This window comes from Phyllobates terribilis, unplaced genomic scaffold (assembly GCF_046119375.1).
Source record: "Phyllobates terribilis strain yellow unplaced genomic scaffold, ASM4611937v1 Scaffold_10__3_contigs__length_209671492, whole genome shotgun sequence".
Lineage (NCBI taxonomy): Eukaryota > Metazoa > Chordata > Amphibia > Anura > Dendrobatidae > Phyllobates > Phyllobates terribilis.
The window spans coordinates 209,420,984-209,440,406 of record NW_027362770.1 but is presented as its reverse complement, the minus strand read 5'-3'; the positions used below and the strand labels follow the sequence as shown (position 1 = coordinate 209,440,406).

The 19,423-nt window shown below is 57.3% G+C and overlaps 1 long non-coding RNA gene across 1 annotated transcript in view; it reads left to right on the top strand.

Moving 5' to 3' along the window:
• The first annotated feature begins 5,752 nt into the window (after window positions 1-5,752).
• The window catches only part of LOC141164896 (uncharacterized), a 145,386-nt gene continuing 131,715 nt past the window's right edge, over window positions 5,753-19,423 (top strand). The window contains exon 1 of the long non-coding RNA XR_012250955.1: window positions 5,753-6,273. This is a non-coding gene — a long non-coding RNA (uncharacterized lncRNA). The remainder of the gene's footprint in view (window positions 6,274-19,423) is intronic.

The following is a 19,423-nucleotide window of genomic DNA, read 5'->3' as shown; positions in this document are numbered from 1 at the left end:
GCGTTCAGAGACCTTGGTGGACGGGACCAGTGCACTCTTTTTCTAGTTAGCCTAGTGGTTAGGTTTTTCACATGGAATGCACGGTGTTTAGTGTCGACGGGCAGTAAAATCCTCCCAGTGGGTGAGGTATGTAGCAACATCCTTGGTGACCTGGTGAAGGTGCGCTCCTTGGAGTATGAAAGGCTGGGTGCATCGGGGGCCTCCCGTCTCTGGAGGGGTTTCTCCTTCCAGGTGCCTTAGTTCTGGATTGCTCCAAGCCTCCTGGTGGTGGGCTAACTTCTCACCGTAGCTTTTTGTTTTGAGAATGGTATCATGAAAAGGGTTTACAAGCACCGAACCGGTGCGGATGGTAATTTTGTTATTGTTCTTGTTGTTGTTATTATTATTTTTGTCTTATTGTTCTTTTACTTTGGGGGTTAGTTAGGTGGGGTGGGGGTTTTGAGGGTGGTTAAGCATGAACTTGGACTGGCCCAGGCCCAAAACTGTCGGGGCTCGCCCTAAGTCCGGAAGGACTTTTTCGGAACTTGGAGGCCGGTTCGGGTTGGGGGTATAGTGAGAGTTGGGGTAGTGTATGTGTTACTCATGATTTAAATGTTGTGTGTTTTTTCATATGGTTTATGTGGTTTATATTTTGTTATATGTATTTTGCTTCTGCATCTCTGGTTTTTGTTACGGCAGAATCAGGTGTAAGTCTGGAGGAAGTTTGAGGTATGTTTGGATAGGCTGTGGTTGTATGGTGGTTGTCAGGCAGGTGGGGTCCCTTGTATATACATTGTTTATGTATCGGTTATATTGCTGGAAATTGTTTTCGTTACTTGTACTAGTTTGTGTTTTTACATTTATAATAAAATAGAGTTCCAGCTCCAGTAGTGTACACTAAAGCTGCCGCAGTTAAAAAGCTCGTAGTTGGATCTTGGGATCGAGCTGGCAGTCTGCCGCAAGGCGTGCTACCGCCAGTCCCAGCCCCTTTGCCTTGGGGCGCCTCCCCGATGCTCTTGACTGAGTGTCCCGGGGGCCCGAAGCGTTTACTTTGAAAAAATTAGAGTGTTCAAAGCAGGCAGCCACGTTTTTTTGGCAAATTTCTGACTCTTTGAAAATTTCTATTTTTTTGAAAATTTCCGCTAAATGAGGGAATACTATGTTATAGGGCATCCCAGGAGGGCTCCAAATGTGTGGGTAAAATATACATCCCACGTGGGGAAAATTGAAAAAAAGTTGAAAAAAAATTTTTGCGGACTTAGAAAATTTTTCAACTTGTGTCAGACTTCCAGAGAGGGGAAAATGTGAGTGAGCGCATCCGATTTCAGTTCCAGAGCGATTCGCCCGATGAGTCCTTCATACTTAGTCTTTTTCAGAAGTCAGAATTTTGACTTCCAGGACCCGCCAAACGTTGGTAAATTGAATCCGCTCACCAGTTCCAAGTGTTTTGAGGTGTCCCCGGTTGCAGTAATGCAGCCTGCCCACTAGATGTCGAAAAAGAGACAAAAAGTGAAAAAGAACCAGAATGAGGAAATTCCAGGGAGCCGAATCCGCCTGACAGTTCCAGGCGATCGGGTACTTTTTGGCATGCGTCCCTAAAGTGGGTATAGGGTGACACTCCATGCAAAGACCCAGTTTTGCACACCACCGGCAGAATATATGAGAGAGAGGTACCTCTCAGCCCCGACACATTTCGACTCATTTAAGCTGGTTTTCACCTCCGTAGGCCCGGGTACGCGTTTTGGCTATGAGTCCCTGTTCGGCTGGAGGTCTGCACATTGGCTGAACCCAGGCTTCCGCAGCTGCGTGGGGGGACTTTTGCTGGTTGCCTATCCAAAGTCAGAGAGGTGTTCCTGGGTTGAAGTGAGCCTGGCCAGACCCCCCCCCGCGGGCCCTGGTTCTCCACATGGGGGCGCCTCAAGGCTAAAATCTGGATTTTTAGGCTGAGGAGAGGCTCCATGAGGGCGGATGCTTTTGTGGCTTCAACCCCAGTGCTGTTCCACATCCAGTACCCCCTTTGCAAGGGCGCCTGTACCCGAGTCGCGCTTCCAGGACTCGTGGGCACGTATCTCCCGACGACAGGGGTTTGCAGCCTCCGTACTCCGAACTATCTCCGAGGGCGGCCCTTTTCTTCCAGATGCGTACATGGCCAGCGGAGGCCCGCGCCGCCCCTCGTGTCCGAAAGGGCGGCCTCCGCGGCGGTGGCGACAGCGGCGGTGGTGGGTGGCGTCTCCGCTCCACTGCCGAGCTTCGCGCTTTCCAGTCTTTTCCCAGATACCTATGTCAGTGGTGAGGATGACAGAGTTGTGGAGGCAGGCGAAGGGGGTTCTCACCGTGCAAGGGCGCCTGTACCCGAGTCGCGCTTCCAGGAATCGTGGGCACGTATCTCCCGATGACAGGGGTTTGCAGCCTCCGTACTTGGGAAAGTCCCTCCACGCACCCCTGCTCTTCCTCCGATCGATCTGGCGCAGCGCTCCCGGGTGGGGAGGTGGCGCCGCTCGCTCGGCCCGGGCTTTGGAGCCCGCGCCGGCTTAAGGTGAGCGGTCCCCTTCCTCTTCTACCCCCGGGCTTTCGACACCTATCTTTGGGCACGCACGCCGGCCTCGCCTCAAGTCCGTGGAGGTGGCCGAGCCATGGGGAGTTTTACCCGACCCAAGCGAAGGCAGCGGTCTGACGACCCGCACGTGCGAACGGCATGGTGCCCACCCACCAAGGCGTGGGGGCCCGTCGTCCGAATCGCTCCCTGTGCGGGGAAGCACAACTATCTCCGAGGGCGGCCCTTTTCTTCCAGATGCGTACACGGCCAGCGGAGGCCCGCGCCGCCCCTCGTGTCCGAAAGGGCGGCCTCTGCGGCGGTGGCGACAGCGGCGGTGGTGGGTGGCGTCTCCGCGCCACTGCCGAGCTTCGCGCTTTCCAGTCTTTTCCCGGATCCCTATGTCAGTGGGGAGGATGACAGAGGTGTGGAGGCAGGCGAAGGGGGTTCTCACCGTGCAAGGGCGCCTGTACCCGAGTCGCGCTTCCAGGACTCGTGGGCACGTATCTCCCGACGACAGGGGTTTGCAGCCTTCGTACTTGGGCAAGTCCCTCCACGCACCCCTGCTCTTCCTCCGATCGATCTGGCGCAGCGCTCCCGGGTGGGGAGGTGGCGCCGCTCGCTCGGCCCGGGCTTTGTAACCCGCGTCGGCTTAAGGTGAGCGGTCCCCTTCCTCCTCTACCCCCGGGCTTTCGACACCTATCTTTGGGCGCGCACGCCGGCCTCGCCTCCCGTCCGTGGAGGTGGCCGAGCCGTGGGGTGTTTGACCCGACCCAAGCGAAGGCAGCGGTCCGACGACCCGAACGTGCGAACGGCATGGTGCCCACCCACCAAGGCGTGGGGGCCCGTCGTCCGAATCGCTCCCTGTGCGGGAAAGCACAACTATCTCCGAGGGCGGCCCTTTTCTTCCAGATGCGTACACGGCCAGCGGAGGCCCGCGCCGCCCCTCGTGTCCGAAAGGGCGGCCTCCGCGGCGGTGGTAACAGCAGCGGTGGTGGGTGGCGTCTCCGCGCCACTGCCGAGCTTCGCGCTTTCCAGTCTTTTCCAGGATCCCTATGTCAGTGGGGAGGATGACAGAGGTGTGGAGGCAGGCGAAGGGGGTTCTCACCGTGCAAGGGCGCCTGTACCCGAGTCGCGCTTCCCGGACTCGTGAGCACGTTTCTCCCGACGACAGGGGTTTGCAGCCTCCGTACTTGGGCAAGTCCCTCCACGCACCCCTGCTCTTCCTCCGATAGATCTGGCGCAGCGCTCCCGGGTGGGGAGGTGGCGCCGCTCACTCGGCCCGGGTTTTGGTGCCCGCGCCGGCTTAAGGTGAGCGGTCCTTTTCCTCCTTTACCCCCGGGTTTTCGACACCTATCTTTGGGCGCGCACGCCGACCTCGCCTCCCGTCCGTGGAGGTGGCCGAGCCGTGGGGAGTTTGACGCGACCCAAGCGAAGGCAGCTGTCTGACGACCCGCACGTGCGAACGGCATGGTGCCCACCCACCAAGGCGTGGGGGCCCGTCGTCTGAATCGCTCCCTGTGTGGGGAAGCACAAGTATCTCCGAGGGCGGCCCTTTTCCTAAAGATGCGTACACGGCCAGCGGAGGCCCGCGCCGCCCCTCGTGTCCGAAAGGGCGGCCTCCGCGGCGGTGGCGAAAGCGGCGGTGGTGGGTGGCGTCTCCGCGCCACTGCCGAGCTTCGCGCTTTCCAGTCTTTTCCCGGATACCTATGTCAGTGGGGAGGATGACAGAGGTGTGGAGGCAGGCGAAGGGGGTTCTCACCGTGCAAGGGCGCCTGTACCCGAGTCGCGCTTCCAGGACTCGTGGGCACGTATCTCCCGACGACAGGAGTTTGCAGCCTCCGTACTTGGGCAAGTCCCTCCACGCACCCCTGCTCTTCCTCCGATCGATCTGGCGCAGGGCTCCCGGGTGGGGAGGTGGCGCCGCTCGCTCGGCCCGGGCTTTGGAGCCCGCGCCTGCTTAAGGTGAGCGGTCCCCTTCCTTCTCTACCCCCGGGCTTTCGACACCTATCTTTGGGCGCGTACGCCGGCCTCCCGTCCGCGGAGGTGGCCGAGCCTTGGGGAGTTTGACCCGACCCCAGTTAAGGCAGCGGTCTGACGACCCGCACGGGCTAACGGCGGGGCGCCCACCCACCCAAGTGTGGGGGCCCTTCGTCCGAATCGCTCCCTGTGCGGGGATGCACAACGATCTTCTCCGAGGGTGGCCCTTTTCTTCCAGATGTGTACCCGGCCAGGTCGGCCTCCGCGGCGGTGGCGATAGCGGCGGCGGTGGGTGGCGTCCCCGCGCCACTGCCGAGCTTCGCGATTTCCAGTCTTTTCCCGAGCCCCTACGTCAGTGGGGAGGACGACAGAGGTGTGGAGGCAGGCGAAGGGGGTTCTCACCGTGCGGTGTGCCCCAGCCCGACCGTCGCCTTTCCCCCTCGACCCTCGTCCTCCCAGGCGGCTCGGCAGGGAGAAGGAGAGAGAGAGCGAGAGAGGGAGAGTGGAAACCCCAGAGCCGAGGGGTTATATGGAGAACGGGAGAAGGAGCGAGGGCCAAGAGGTAGGGAGTACGGTGAAAGGCCGACCTGGGATTCCCCCGCGCTCCCGCCCCCCGGGGCGCGGAGCAGCCCTGGGAAGAAAAGCCGCTCGGGCATCCCTTTGAGGTTACGGGCACGAGCGGGAAGAGGGACTACGCTGGAGGGCGAAGCCGACACGGCCAGGCCGACGACCTCCGCGTCGCCGGGTTAGTGCCGGAGCCGCGGCGGACCCCGAGGGCCAGCCCCCCTCTCCCAATCCTCGTGCCTGCCCGCCGGTGGGTCGAGGACCCCCCGCGGCGGAGGCAGGTCTAAGCCAGACGGTGGCGCCGCATAGGCCCACCCCCACACGCCATCTCCCCGAGCGACCCTGTGTGTCGTCTTGGGTGCGGTTGGTGAGACGGGGGCGGCCGTGGCATCCTCCGGAGGCCAGTCACCTCGCCCTCCCCGTGCAAGGGGTGTTTTCCAGACACCTGACGCTTCGGGACCACGCACTGCATAGCGAGCTGCTCCTCCCGCACATGTCCCCGGTGCTGCGAGGGCTCCGTTCCCCGGCCCCCCCAGGGAAGCCCCACACCATCCCACATCCTCTCCTGGATGCCGCATGCCCTACCTATACCCGTTCCGTCCGGGCGCCCTGCCGCCACGGGGCTCTTCCGCCGCCCTCTCTTCCCGCAGGCCTCTCCTCTCCCGAACCTCGATGCGGTCCAGTCGTGTTGGGGGGCTACCTGGTTGATCCTGCCAGTAGCATATGCTTGTCTCAAAGATTAAGCCATGCACGTGTAAGTACACACGAACGGTACAGTGAAACTGCGAATGGCTCATTAAATCAGTTATGGTTCCTTTGATCGCTCCAAACCGTTGACTCGGACAACTGTGGTAATTCTAGAGCTAATACGTGCAAATGAGCGCTGGCCGCCAGGGATGCGTGCATTTATCAGACGAAAACCAATCCGGGGTCCCGGGCGCGGCGTCGGGACGGTCCTCCGTGGCCTCCCCCCTGCTGCACTCTCACCTTAAGCGTTGCGACTCTGGATAACCTCGGGCCCATCGCACGTCCCCGTGACGGCGACGATCCATTCGGGTGTCTGCCCTATCAACTTTTGATGGTACTTTCTGTGCCTACCATGGTGACCACGGGTAACGGAGAATCAGGGTTCGATTCCGGAGAGGGTGCCTGAGAAATGGCTACCACATCCAAGGAAGGCAGCAGGCGCGCAAATTACCCACTCCCGACCCGGTGAGGTAGTGACGAAAAATAACAATACAGGACTCTTTCGAGGCTCTGTAATTGGAATGAGTACACTTTAAATCCTTTAATGAGGAGGATCTATTGGAGGGCAAGTCTCATGCCAGCAGCCACGGTAGCAGGAAGTGGAGGAGGTGTGGCCTGTGTTCCTAGCTGAGTGAGAGCTGTGTGGAGGAGCTCCTGGGAAGCTCCAACTAGGACTTTTTTGTAAGCCCGACCCTTGCCTCTTCGTTTTCCCAGGACCGAGTCAGGGGTGTCGGGGGGCATCCCCGGGCTCCGGACCTCCCGGTCTGGGCCGGGTGGGGTCGGAGGACTGAATATGGATCCATCGGAGGACTCTGTGAGCAGGTCTGGGAGGCTGTCCCAGCATGAAGCGGCTACGGTGAGCATGCCGGCATCGGCTAACAAGGTGACTGGCAAGCCCAAGGGAAGCAAGGGGAGTGCCCCATGGGCCGAGAGGGGCCCGGACGAGTCGGCGGAGGCTTTCTCCCAGCGGGTGGTGGAGATGTTGTGGTGCCACGAAAAGGGGAAGGTGGCACTGGCGAAACTCCTGCTGGAGTTGCGGCAGGCCAAGGCGCTATATAATGCAGCAGCCCAGAGGAAGCGCCCGGCGATCGCCACGCAAATCCAGAGGGTCAAGGAGCCCCGCCCCCTGTCCCACCCCCTGTCCCGCCCACCATAGCGCTGGGTGCTGCCCCAGGGGTTACCCCAGCCATGAAGGAGGAGAAGGTGGGGGGGTGGAGTAAGAGGCGCACTGTTAGTGAGAGCAGAGGATAGTGTGGGTGCGGGCACAAAGGCTGGGGGATCGCGGTCCGGGGCTCCGCCCCTTGCCCTGCCCACCTCGGCGTGGGCACCATGAGAGACACACGTGGAACTGCGGAGCCCAGCGGCACCCGGTCTGCCGACCCTCCCCTAGCCCCGCCCACCTCGGCGCTCGGAGTGGCCACCATGAGAGACACGTGGAACTGCAGAGCCCAGCGGCACCCGGTCTGCCGGCCCGCCCCTAGCCCTGCCCAACTGAGTGCTCGGCATGGCCACCATGAGAGGCACACGTGGAACTGCAGAGCCCAGCGGCACCCGATCTGCTGGCCCGCCCCTAGCCCCGCCCACCTCGGCGCTCGGCGTGGCCAGCATGAGAGACACATGTGGAACTGCAGAGCCCAGCGGCACCCGGTCTGCCGGCCCGCCCCTAGCCCCGCCCACCTCAGATCTCTGCACGGCCACCATGAGAGGCACACGTGGAACTACCGAGCCCAGCGGCACCAAGTCTGCCAACCAGCTCCAAGCCCCACCCACCTCGGCGCTCGGCACGGTCACCATGACAGGCACACGTGGAACTACCGAGCCCAGCGGCCCCCAGTCTGCTAACCAGCCCCAAGCCCCGCCCACCTCGTCGCTCGGCGCGGCCACCATGAGAGCCACGAGTGAAACTACAGAGCCCAGCAGTTCCCGATCTGCTGGTCCGCCTCTAGTCCCGCCCACCGCAGCGCTCGGCACTGCCTCTGTACAGTCTGTGGGCGGAGGGAAGGAGGGAGGCAGGAGGGACATGAAAGAAAAAGCAGCTAGCAATGCTTATAGTACCACAAGGCTCAGCAAGCCTTGCGCCGGTGCCCCGCCCCTCGTCCTGCCCACCGCAGCACCTGGAGTTGCCCAGAAGAAACCTGCGGCTGGGAGGGAGGCAGCAGGAAAAACAGCAGGGAAGACAGAGGCGGATCCAGGAACAGTGTCCCAGGAGGTGGCAGTAACCCCGGTCGAGCAGCCTGCCAGCGTTACTGGGGAGCCTCCTAAATCTTCCGGTCTGCGTCCTGAGCAGGTGGCGCTGCCTGACTCCAGCACATCAGAGGAGGAGGACATGGAGGCGTCTTCGGGCTCCGGGGGGATCATGGCGGCCATCCGGTTGCTGGAGTCCCCGGTGAACCTCCAGCATTTTTGTTTCGGGGATGAAGATCCGGGACCCGGAAAGGAGAAGAAGGGGCGCAAGAAGAAGGCACAGGAGACGGTGACTATGCGTTACGTGTTTAATGATGATACTGATGCTGCTGCTGCTGTCTCCTGTGTAACCCCCGCCGGTCAAGGGCGCCCAGATCATGAAGTTGGTCCTCGGCGCAGGTCCGGTGGGGAGAGTAAAGGCAAATGTAAGGCGAGTGGTGATGGTGTGGCGATCCCTACGGAGGACAGTAGGGATGGCAAAGGGTCATCGCTGGCGGTGGTGCCAGACATATTCAGTGTGGTGGAGTTCCCATCTCTGTCTCCCATGGCCTCTGGGTCTCGGGCAGAGGGAGGTGGGGGTTGTGGCGGTGGAGCCGAAGCAGCTTTTTCAGAGATCTTGGCTGATGTCCGGAGGATGGTGGGGGAGGAGAGAGCCTCTGCTTCCATATCTGGCCAGAGGGTTGAGGGGCCGCATGCTGGGGACAAGGCTGCTGGGGGTAAACCGGCCGGGGTGTCTGCACCTGTGAGGTTGGTAAAACCCGGCGCCCAAAATCCCGGCCCCTGTGATACCCAGCGCATGAATATTGGAGGGTCCAAGGTGGCAGAGGGGGAGAAGGGGAGTAAGGACAATGCTGCGGATGTGGTGAGTGTCCTGAAACCCCCCCCAGTGATGCCAGGACCTTGGGTAAAGCGGTTAGTACCCCACCTGTTCTGGCTGGCATGGATGGGGTGCATGAGGTGGGGATGAATGGGGTACATGAAGGAGGTGAGGATGTAGGTGAGGATGCAGGTATGGAAGTGGTGAGTGGTACGGCTGGTGGTGATGGTAGTGGTCCAGGGGTGGTAGGTGAGGCTGTGAGGCAGAGTGTGAGTGTGAATGAGGGGCCAAGTGTGAGGCCAAGGAATCCCGGTTCGTTGGCGGACTCGATAGAGGGCGGTTCACATGTCCGCACCTTTGCGGCGGCCGCTGCCGCGGGTAGTGGAGGTTCCTTGTCAGGGGACGCTGGGCAGGGTTACTTGCAATGGCGTCTACTGGGGAGAGTTGTCCATTACAGTGGAGGTAGGGAGGTAGATTTATCGTTCTGGATAGACCGACATGGTCTGTCCGCCTTCCGAGAGTTAGGGGCAGAGAACGTTACGTGGTCTCTGCCGACAGCAGGGCAGGGTGGCGTCCGTATGTGGTCCGTCTCCGGTGGGAAGGCAATGAAACGTGCCCCTCTAGGGACAAGGTGGTGAAGCTTTTCCTGGGGATGTAGGGACATTCGGTGTAATCTGTGTGGTGTCTTGGGACACCCGTTTAGTCGCTGTCCGCGCTCCTATGCCAATGTTGGCCTGAATTCGGGAGGTGCTGGTAGGGAGGAGGCGAGGACCAGACCAGCCGGTGAAGGGACTAGCGGCGGCGTAGGAAGTAAGGGACCGGTGAGGAGCAGAACTCCGCTTGAGGCGGGAGGGAAAGAACAGCGTCCGAGGAGAGTGGTGGAGAGGGACCAGGGGATTATGTCCCTGCCTCTGGTCCCTAGTTCGGGGGAGCATGCAGCTGAGGTCCCGGACAGTGAGATAAACGAAGAGGTCAGGAGGATGGTCAGGGAGGATGGGGCCACCACCTCTCCCTTATCCTCATCCAGTGAAGGTGTGGATGAGGGGGGGAATGAAGAGTGGCAGCAGCAAAAGAAGAGGGAGAAGAAAAGGGTGAGGAAGAAGGGTAACTCGAAGGAGAAGGCCACCCGGGGCCAGATGCCAAAGGAAGGCTCTTCCTTCCTTCCTCCGGTGGAGCTCTCCAACCAGTACCAGGCCCTAAGCGAGTCTCCCTTGTCTTCAGATGGGTAGGAAGAGGGGGGTCTGGTGCTGGGGGTTGCGGACAAGGATGTAGGGGCTAAAGGGGGCACCAGGCCCTCAACATGCTGGTCTGGTGGTGGGGGTCGACCCAGGGCCTCCTGACAAAGGCAAGGGTGCGCCTGAAACAGTTGTGCCCGTTAAAGTTGTGTCTGGAACAGCAGGTATGGATGTGTCGGTGTGCCTGAAACGTGCTATATTGTCCTCTGAGGAGGAAAATGGAGCACATGTAAAGGGTAAGGGGGGTGGGAAGAAGGTCGCTGTCCAACCTGATCACTCATGATGGCGGCACTCACCCCGTTGATGCTGGCGACCATTAATGTTGCCAGCATAAAGTCTGATGCGGCTAGGTTCACGGCCTCTCATTTTCTCGGCCAGCTTGATGCCGACATTTTGTTTTTGCAGGAGACCAGGTTGGCCGATCTCACGTCCCTTAAAAAAGCTAAGAGGGAGTGGGTACACGGGCCTTCCTATTGGTCTCTTGCGGCTGAGCCGTATAGCGAGGTGGCGGTCCTTTTCAAGACCGCAGATGTAGTATGCCGACGGGTTATTGAGTTGGAAATGGGGAGGTGCTTGATCTTGGATGTGTTCATAAGGGGACAAGAGCTTCAGCTCATAAACATCTATGGTCCCCAGACTAAGTGGGACCGCAAGTGTCTCTTTATGAGTATTAAACCCTTTTTGTTTTGTAGCCGACAGGTGGTCTTTGGAGGGGACTTCAACAATGTCTCGAGGCCCCAAGACAGAGGAGGTTCCAGAGACCAGTTGGCCTACGACAGCGTCGCCTTGAATAGCATAGTTAGTGAGGCTCGCCTAGTGGATGTCCACATCCGGAACACCACGGGCCACGCGGATTACACTTATTTCAGAGGTAGTCAGATTAGGTCTAGAATAGACAGGTTTTATTTGAAGGAGGAGGCAGTCTCTTCACCTTTATCGGTGGTAGAGGTTGAATTCTCCGACCACTGCCTGATTATGTTTTCTCTGAATGTTACAGAGACTCCTCGGATGGGAAGAGGTTTTTGGAAGCTGAATTCGTCACTCCTGAAGGAAGCAGCTGTAAGACGGTCCTTTGAGGATTTCTTTCAAAGTCAGGTACCGCTACTGGGCCTTGGTAACACTAAGTCAGAGTGGTGGGAGATCTTCAAACATCGGGTGGCGAGATTCTTCCGCCAGCTTTCTAACCTCAGAAGCCTGAACAGGGATCTCCTGTATCAGGGCCTGAGGAGGAAACTCGAGGAACTTGTCTCGACTGGGGGTGGCCGTGAGGACATCACCAGGGTGAAAGCCTTACTCAATAGATGTCAGTATGATAGGCACACATCTTTGGTTTTTGAGAGGGACTTCGGGAAGTATCGCTCACCCGACCCTTACAGAAACTGCAAGATGTCAGTAAGTAGTAAGATAGTGGCGGGTCTGAGGGACAGTGCAGGATCCCTGACCAGGTCCAGGTCAGGGATCTTGGAGGTCGTCAGATCCTTTTACTTACATCTCTTGGGGAGGAAGGAGCTGGATCGAGATGAGACGTCGGCTTTCCTGGCTGAGGCCATTCCTGAATCAGGGGTAGACCCCTCGCTCGATGTCTTGGTGGATGAGATGAAAGAAGAGGAAGTTAGACTGGCAATTGACGGGCTCCAGCTCAAAAAATCACCAGGTCCGGACGGCTTAACGTCGGAGTTCTACAGGACCTTTAATGACCTTTTGGTCCCCTTATTGACTCAGGTTTTTAATGAGTGTTTCTCCTCGGGCACTCTTCCGAGATCAATGAGGTTGATCCTTCTTTCTAAGGGAAAGGATCCGTCGCACATTGAGAACTGGAGGCCCATAGCGCTTCTCAATGTGGACAGGAAGGTTTTGGCTAAAGTACTCTTTAACAGGTTAGTGAAGTTTGCGCCACGGCTCCTTTCGGAGTCCCAGCACTGCTGTGTTCCTGGCCGTAGCACTTTTAGTGCTGTTCTCGGTGTCCGGGAGGCTGTGGAGCAGGGTAGGGCTGGCCTCTGGAAGGGGGGGTATCTGCTGTCCTTGGATCAGGCCAAAGCCTTTCACCGGGTTGATCACGAGTACCTGTGGTCCGCTCTTCTGAGGTATGGTCTGCCAGGGAGGTTCGTGGACTGGCTGAAGACATTGTACAGAGGGGCGGAGAGTTTCCCACTTGTGAATGGTTGTATTGGACAGGCCTTTGCGGTGGGCTCTGGCGTTCGTCAGGGATGTCCTCTCAGTCCCCTGCTGTATGTGTTCGCGATTGATCCCTTCATAAGGAGGGTGGATCGTGGACCAGTAGCGGGGGTGAGGATGGACCAAGCGGCCGATCGGGAGGCCGCCCTGAAGGTAGTGGCCTATGCTGATGATGTCTCTGTTTTTGTCTCCTCGGAAGAGGAGGTGCGGGCAGTGATGTCTGAGGTGGAGGGCTACTCCAGGGCCTCTGGTTCCATTGTCAATCGGAGCAAGTGTGGGAGTCTTTGGCTGGGGGGAGGAGATCCCAGGTTTGATCTCCCGGACACCCTCCCAGAGCCCCAAGAGTATGCCAAGATCCTAGGCGTTGAATTTGGCCAGGGTGATTACCCAACCAAAAACTGGGAAGGTAGACTTAAAACTGCCGCCCAGAGAGTGGACCAGTGGAAGGGTTGGTCTTTGACCCTGAGGGAAAGGGTGAGCTTGTGCAAAGGTTTCCTGCTCCCATTGTTAATGTATCTAGGCAGCGTTTGTATTTTGCCAGAGCCTTCCAACTGTTATGGGGAAACAGGCTGAACCTAGTCAAGCGGGAGGTTACTTACCGTACGAGGAGACTAGGGGGGTTGAATATGGTCAACCCCGTGGTGTTCTTGGTTTGCACCTTTCTTAAGCTAAATATATCAAACCTCTGGAAAGAGAGGGCTCCTCTGTGGGTATTCTCCTGTAGGGGATGGTTGAAGTCCTTCTTCCAGGATTGGGAGACAGGAGGGCGTGTGAAGGATCTTCGCACACCGCACGGGCATCTCCCGGCTTATGTTACCCCGGTTTTGAAAGTAATACACCGGTGGGGTTTGGGAGTGTGGGAGGTGAGGACTCTCACGAGGAAACTTCTCGAGGAGAGGATCTTATCGACCCATTTTCAAAAGCCACTGGCCCTCAGGGACTGCCCAAGTCGGGATCTGGAGGTCGGGTTGCGTCTTTTAAATTCAAAACGGATCCCCGCGAAGTATTGGGACTTGACTTGGCACTGCTCTCAGGGTAAGCTGTATGTGAGGGACAACTTGAAGTACAGGAACTCCGAGGATAGGAATTATCCTCGTGAGAGTTGTGCTGACACGCTTGAGAGCATGGAGCTCTTCCTGCTTCAGTGTCCCTTTAATGCAGAGGTATGCAACAGGGTGGGCGCTTCCATTGACTGGCCTAGGCTGGCGGGCCTCTCCTACGCTGAGTGAGCCTATGGAGCGTTCAGAGACCTTGGTGGACGGGACCAGTGCACTCTTTTTCTAGTTAGCCTAGTGGTTAGGTTTTTCACATGGAATGCACGGTGTTTAGTGTCGACGGGCAGTAAAATCCTCCCAGTGGGTGAGGTATGTAGCAACATCCTTGGTGACCTGGTGAAGGTGCGCTCCTTGGAGTATGAAAGGCTGGGTGCATCGGGGGCCTCCCGTCTCTGGAGGGGTTTCTCCTTCCAGGTGCCTTAGTTCTGGATTGCTCCAAGCCTCCTGGTGGTGGGCTAACTTCTCACCGTAGCTTTTTGTTTTGAGAATGGTATCATGAAAAGGGTTTACAAGCACCGAACCGGTGCGGATGGTAATTTTGTTATTGTTCTTGTTGTTGTTATTATTATTTTTGTCTTATTGTTCTTTTACTTTGGGGGTTAGTTAGGTGGGGTGGGGGTTTTGAGGGGGGTTAAGCATGAACTTGGACTGGCCCAGGCCCAAAACTGTCGGGGTTCGCCCTAAGTCCGGAAGGACTTTTTCGGAACTTGGAGGCCGGTTCGGGTTGGGGGTATAGTGAGACTTGGGGTAGTGTATGTGTTACTCATGATTTAAATGTTGTGTTATTTCATATGGTTTATGTGGTTTATATTTTGTTATATGTATTTTGCTTCTGCATCTCTGGTTTTTGTTACGGCAGAATCAGGTGTAAGTCTGGAGGAAGTTTGAGGTATGTTTGGATAGGCTGTGGTTGTATGGTGGTTGTCAGGCAGGTGGGGTCCCTTGTATATACATTGTTTATGTATCGGTTATATTGCTGGAAATTGTTTTCGTTACTTGTACTAGTTTGTGTTTTTACATTTATAATAAAATAGAGTTCCAGCTCCAGTAGTGTACACTAAAGCTGCCGCAGTTAAAAAGCTCGTAGTTGGATCTTGGGATCGAGCTGGCGGTCTGCCGCAAGGCGTGCTACCGCCAGTCCCAGCCCCTTTGCCTTGGGGCGCCTCCCCGATGCTCTTAACTGAGTGTCCCCGGGGCCCGAAGCGTTTACTTTGAAAAAATTAGAGTGTTCAAAGCAGGCAGCCACGCCTGAATACTCCAGCTAGGAATAATGGAATAGGACTCCGGTTCTATTTTGTTGGTTGTCGGAACTGGGGGCCATGATTAAGAGGGACGGCCGGGGGCATCCGTATTGCGCCGCTAGAGGTGAAATTCTTGGACCGGCACAAGACGAACCAAAGCGAAAGCATTTGCCAAGAATGTTTTCATTAATCAAGAACGAAAGTCGGAGGTTCGAAGACGATCAGATACCGTCGTAGTTCCGACCATAAATGATGCCAACTGGCGATCCGGCGGCGTCATTCCCATGACCTGCCGAGCAGCGTCTGGGAAACCAAAGTCTTTGGGTTCCGGGGGGAGTATGGTTGCAAAGCTGAAACTTAAAGGAATTGACGGAAGGGCACCACCAGGAGTGGAGCCTGCGGCTTAATTTGACTCAACACGGGAAACCTCACCCGGCCCGGACACGGAAAGGATTGACAGATTGAAAGCTCTTTCTCGATTCTGTGGGTGGTGGTGCATGGGTGTTCTTAGTTGGTGGAGCGATTTGTCTGGTTAATTCCGATAACGAACGAGACTCCGGCATGCTAACTAGCTACGCGACCCCCCGTGGTCCGCGTCCAGCTTCTTAGAGGGACAAGTGGCGCTCAGTCACGCGAGATCGAGCAATAACAGGTCTGTGATGCCTTAGATGTCCGGGGCTGCACGCGCGCTACACTGAACGGACCAGCGTGTGTCTACAGGCCGACAGGTGCGGGTAACCTGCTGAACCCCGCTCGTGATGGGGATCGGGGATTGCAATTCTTCCCCGTGAACGAGGAATTCCCAGTAAGTGCGGGTCATAAGCTCGCGTTGATTAAGTCCCTGCCCTTTGTACACACCGCCCGTCGCTACTACCGATTGGATGGTTTAGTGAGGTCCTTGGATTGGCCCTGCCGGGGTCCGCCAAGACCCTGGCGGAGAGCCGAGAACACGATCGAACTTGACTATCTAGAGGAAGTAAAAGTCGTAACAAGGTTTCTGTAGGTGAATCTGCAGAAGGATCATTAAGGCAGCGATGACCGAACCGAGGAGGCGCGGAGCTGGAAGCCGATTTCCCCGACTGCCTCCCCCTGCCCGAAGGGGGTGTGCGGCTGTGATACTTCCGCTCTGCCTGAGCTACCCGCACGCGGAGGGGCGGCGACGGTCCAACGAGGGTTATCGCCGTGCGGACGACGACGACGGGAGGGTGTGGGGAGCCCCTCTTGCTCCGTCGTCCCGACGGACGCCTGGCCTCTCGGGGGGATCCTGCCGCGGTACATGTGATAGGTCCTTCCGTTCCACTCTGAAACCTAAGGTGTAAAAAGAAGGGAGATGATTGAGACGGTTCCGCAATGACCGCTGCCCATGCAGACTAACACTACTTACGGTCAAATTGCGAACAACACCTGGCCTTTGGAGGTGTCTTAGAATCAGAAGGGCCTGGAGGTACAGAATAACTTCCCTTCGGTCCTCTTCTGATCCCCCGTCCTGGACATTCTCTATGCTCGCTAGAAATGTAGGTCTTGCTTTGTCCAGTATTTTCTGGCAGTCATTCGGTGTCTTGGAGGGCTTCATCAGCGTATCGTACCTGTGGGGTGAAATACAGTTATAGCACTTTTCTACCCAACAGCCGATGTTTGGTAAAAATCTCTCAGAATATTGAGTACCTCTTGCTCACTGAGTCTTGGCAGACTCCCCTGTACAACGTCTTACGCAGGTCCTCCGTAAAGTTCATAAACACCTCACACGCCCTGTTATAGCTGAGGATTCTCTATGCTCAGTTGTGTGCCCCTCATCTGATAAGTGGTGAATCGCCGAATGTGCTTCAGTATTTTGAGGGAGGTCTGGTTCGATAGTTTGAGGCTGCTGAGTTTTTTAAAAAAATCATTCACTTTTGTTGGTTTGGTTAAGTACTCCAGAGTTATAAATCTTGGGTTGATAAAGAAAAGAAACCGTGCAACATTCGATACCTCCTGGTTACAATTAGGGACCCCACGGGTTACTGTCAAATATGTGCGGAAGCTCTTCTACATGGGGCTATTTACTGAGTGACGCATATACAAGCCGGCGGCCGTTCTAGCCAGGGAGCTTTCGTTTCTCCATTGGCTAGACTGAATGTTTTGTGTGCTGCCATCCATGGCCTCAATGGGGTCCGACTCGGGGCATGGGGCTCCCTCAAAATTGTGTGCAGACTGTTCAGGGACAGGCGCGTCCATCATATGTGAATATGACTCCACAGGGGGCATGTAGCATGGGGGCAAACAATCTGTTGGCGCCTGGGTCTGTCCTACAGAGGTCAGCGGTATGTTTTCTAACTGAAATGTAGGTTTGTTTACTATAAAATACCCACGGCTTTCGGCAAATGCTACCACATCTTCCAGGGATTGCAGAGGCTTGAGCTCGCTGAATAGTATAGCTGTGCCCTTAGCCGCGACAAGTCTAAGTTGATCTTTGGCGATAGCCAAGTTTTTTTTTATCTCCGAGACGCTTTCGGACCTCATGCACACCCTTCTCAGATGTGTGGACAGATATCTCGTCACCCTGTGGCACACGGGGGAAGTCAGCGGTGTACGTTGGTGGATGTGGGGAAATAAGCAACACAAACGTTCACTGCGGTTTTACAACCGTGCAACATGGGGTCCGCCGCAGCCTGGTGTGGCGGTTACATTCTCCTATATGTGGGCGACGAATAACTTCTACTTACCGCTTCATAGCGACACGTTTCCCGCAGTCAAATTGAGCTTTAAAGTCCTTGCATCTGCAGCGGAGGTGATCTGAATTTCTGCCGCACACATCCAGGCTGCATCAGCCGCTCGGCTGATTAGTTTCCGCTCTAGCGGCTAATCACTGCTCTCGCGTAACAGGTGATGAGTCGCTCGCACGGGTGCAAATCACCTGTAGTGCTGCTGGAAATATTCAAACCTGGATATATTCCTCCGTATCTTCTATATGGCATCACAGGGGTTGAGGCACCCATAAGGCAGCCACCTGCACGGTTGAAAAGCATCAGCAGCGTTGACGGAAAAAACCTAACCTATCTCATATACGTTTGTTCTATTGCGCTATATGAGAGGAACCTCATTTTCAGACATTTGGTTTGCGAGGTTAGCTTATGGGAAATATCTGTGTGCAGGAAACTTCCAGAGAGGTAGGAAATGTCAGTGAGTGCATCCGATTTCAGTTCCAGAGCGATTTGCCCGATGAGTCCTTCACACTTAGTCTTTTTCAGAAATCAGAATTTTGACTTCCAGGACCCGCCAAACATTGGTAAATTGAATCCGCTCACCAGTTCCAAGTGTTTTGAGGAGTCCCCGGTTGCAGTAATGCAGCCTGCCCACTAGATGTCGAAAAAGAGACAAAAAGTGAAAAAGAACCAGAATGAGGAAATTCCAGGGAGCCGAATCCGCCTGACAGTTCCAGGCGATCGGGTACTTTTTTGCATGCCTCCCTAAAGTGGGTATAGGGTGACACTCCATGCAAAGACCCAGTTTTGCACACCACCGGCAGAATATATGAGAGAGAGGTACCTCTCAGGCCCGACTCATTTAAGCTGGTTTTCACCTCCGTAGGCCCGGCTACGCGTTTTGGCTATGAGTCCCTGTTCGGCTGGAGGTCTGCACCTTGGCTGAACCCAGGCTTCCGCAGCTGCGTGGGGGGACTTTTGCTGGTTGCCTATCCCAAGTCAGAGAGGTGTTCCTGGGTTGAAGTGAGCCTGGCCAGACCCCCCCCGTGGGCCCTGGTTCTCCACATGGTGGTGCCCTCAAGGCTAAAATCTGGATTTTTAGGCTGAGGAGAGGCTCCATGAGGGCGGATGCTTTTGTGGCTTCGACCCCAGTGCTGTTCCACATCCAGTACCCCCTCCGCAAGGGCGCCTGTACCCGAGTCGCGCTTCCAGGACTCGTGGGCACGTATCTCCCGACGACAGGGGTTTGCAGCCTCCGTACTTGGGCAAGTCCCTCCACGCACCCCTGCTCTTCCTCCGATAGATCTGGCGCAGTGCTCCTGGGTGGGGAGGTGGCGCCGCTCGCTCGGCCCGGGCTTTGGAGCCCGCGCCGGCTTAAGGTGAGCGGTCCCCTTCCTCCTCTACCCCCGGGCTTTCGACACCTATCTTTGGGCGCGCACGCCGGACTCGCCTCCCGTCCGTGGAGGTGGCCGAGCCGTGGGGAGTTTTACCCGACCCAAGCGAAGGCAGCGGTTCCGACGACCCGCACGTGCGATCGGCATGGTGCCCACCCACCAAGGCGTGGGGGCCCGTCGTCCTAATCGCTCCCTGTGCGGGGAAGCACAACTATCTCCGAGGGCGGCCCTTTTCTTCCAGATGCGTACACAGCCAGCGGAGGCCCGCGCCGCCCCTCGTGTCCGAACGAGCGGCCTCCGCGGCGGTGGCGACAGCAGCGGTGGTGGGTGGCGTCTCCGCGCCACTGCCGAGCTTCGCGCTTTCCAGTCTTTTCCTGGATCCCTATGTCAGTGGGGAGGACGACAGAGGTGTGGAGGCAGGCGAAGGGGGTTCTCACCGTGCAAGGGCGCCTGTACCCGAGTCGCGCTTCCAGGACTCGTGGGCACTTATCTCCCGACGACAGGGGTTTGCAGCCTCCGTACTTGGGCAAGTCCCTCCACGCACCCCTGCTCTTCCTCCGATCGATCTGGTGCAGCGCTCCCGGGTGGGGAGGTGGCGCCGCTCGCTCGGCCCGGGCTTTGGAGCCCGCGCCGGCTTAAGGTGAGCGGTCCCCTTCCTCCTCTACCCCCGGGCTTTCGACACCTATCTTTGGGCGCGCACGCCGGCCTCGCCTCCCGTCCGTGGAGGTGGCCGAGCCGTGGAAAGTTTTACCCGACCCAAGCGAAGGCAGCGGTCCGACGACCCACACGTGCGAACGGCATGGTGCCCACCCACCAAGGCGTGGGGGCCCGTCGTCCG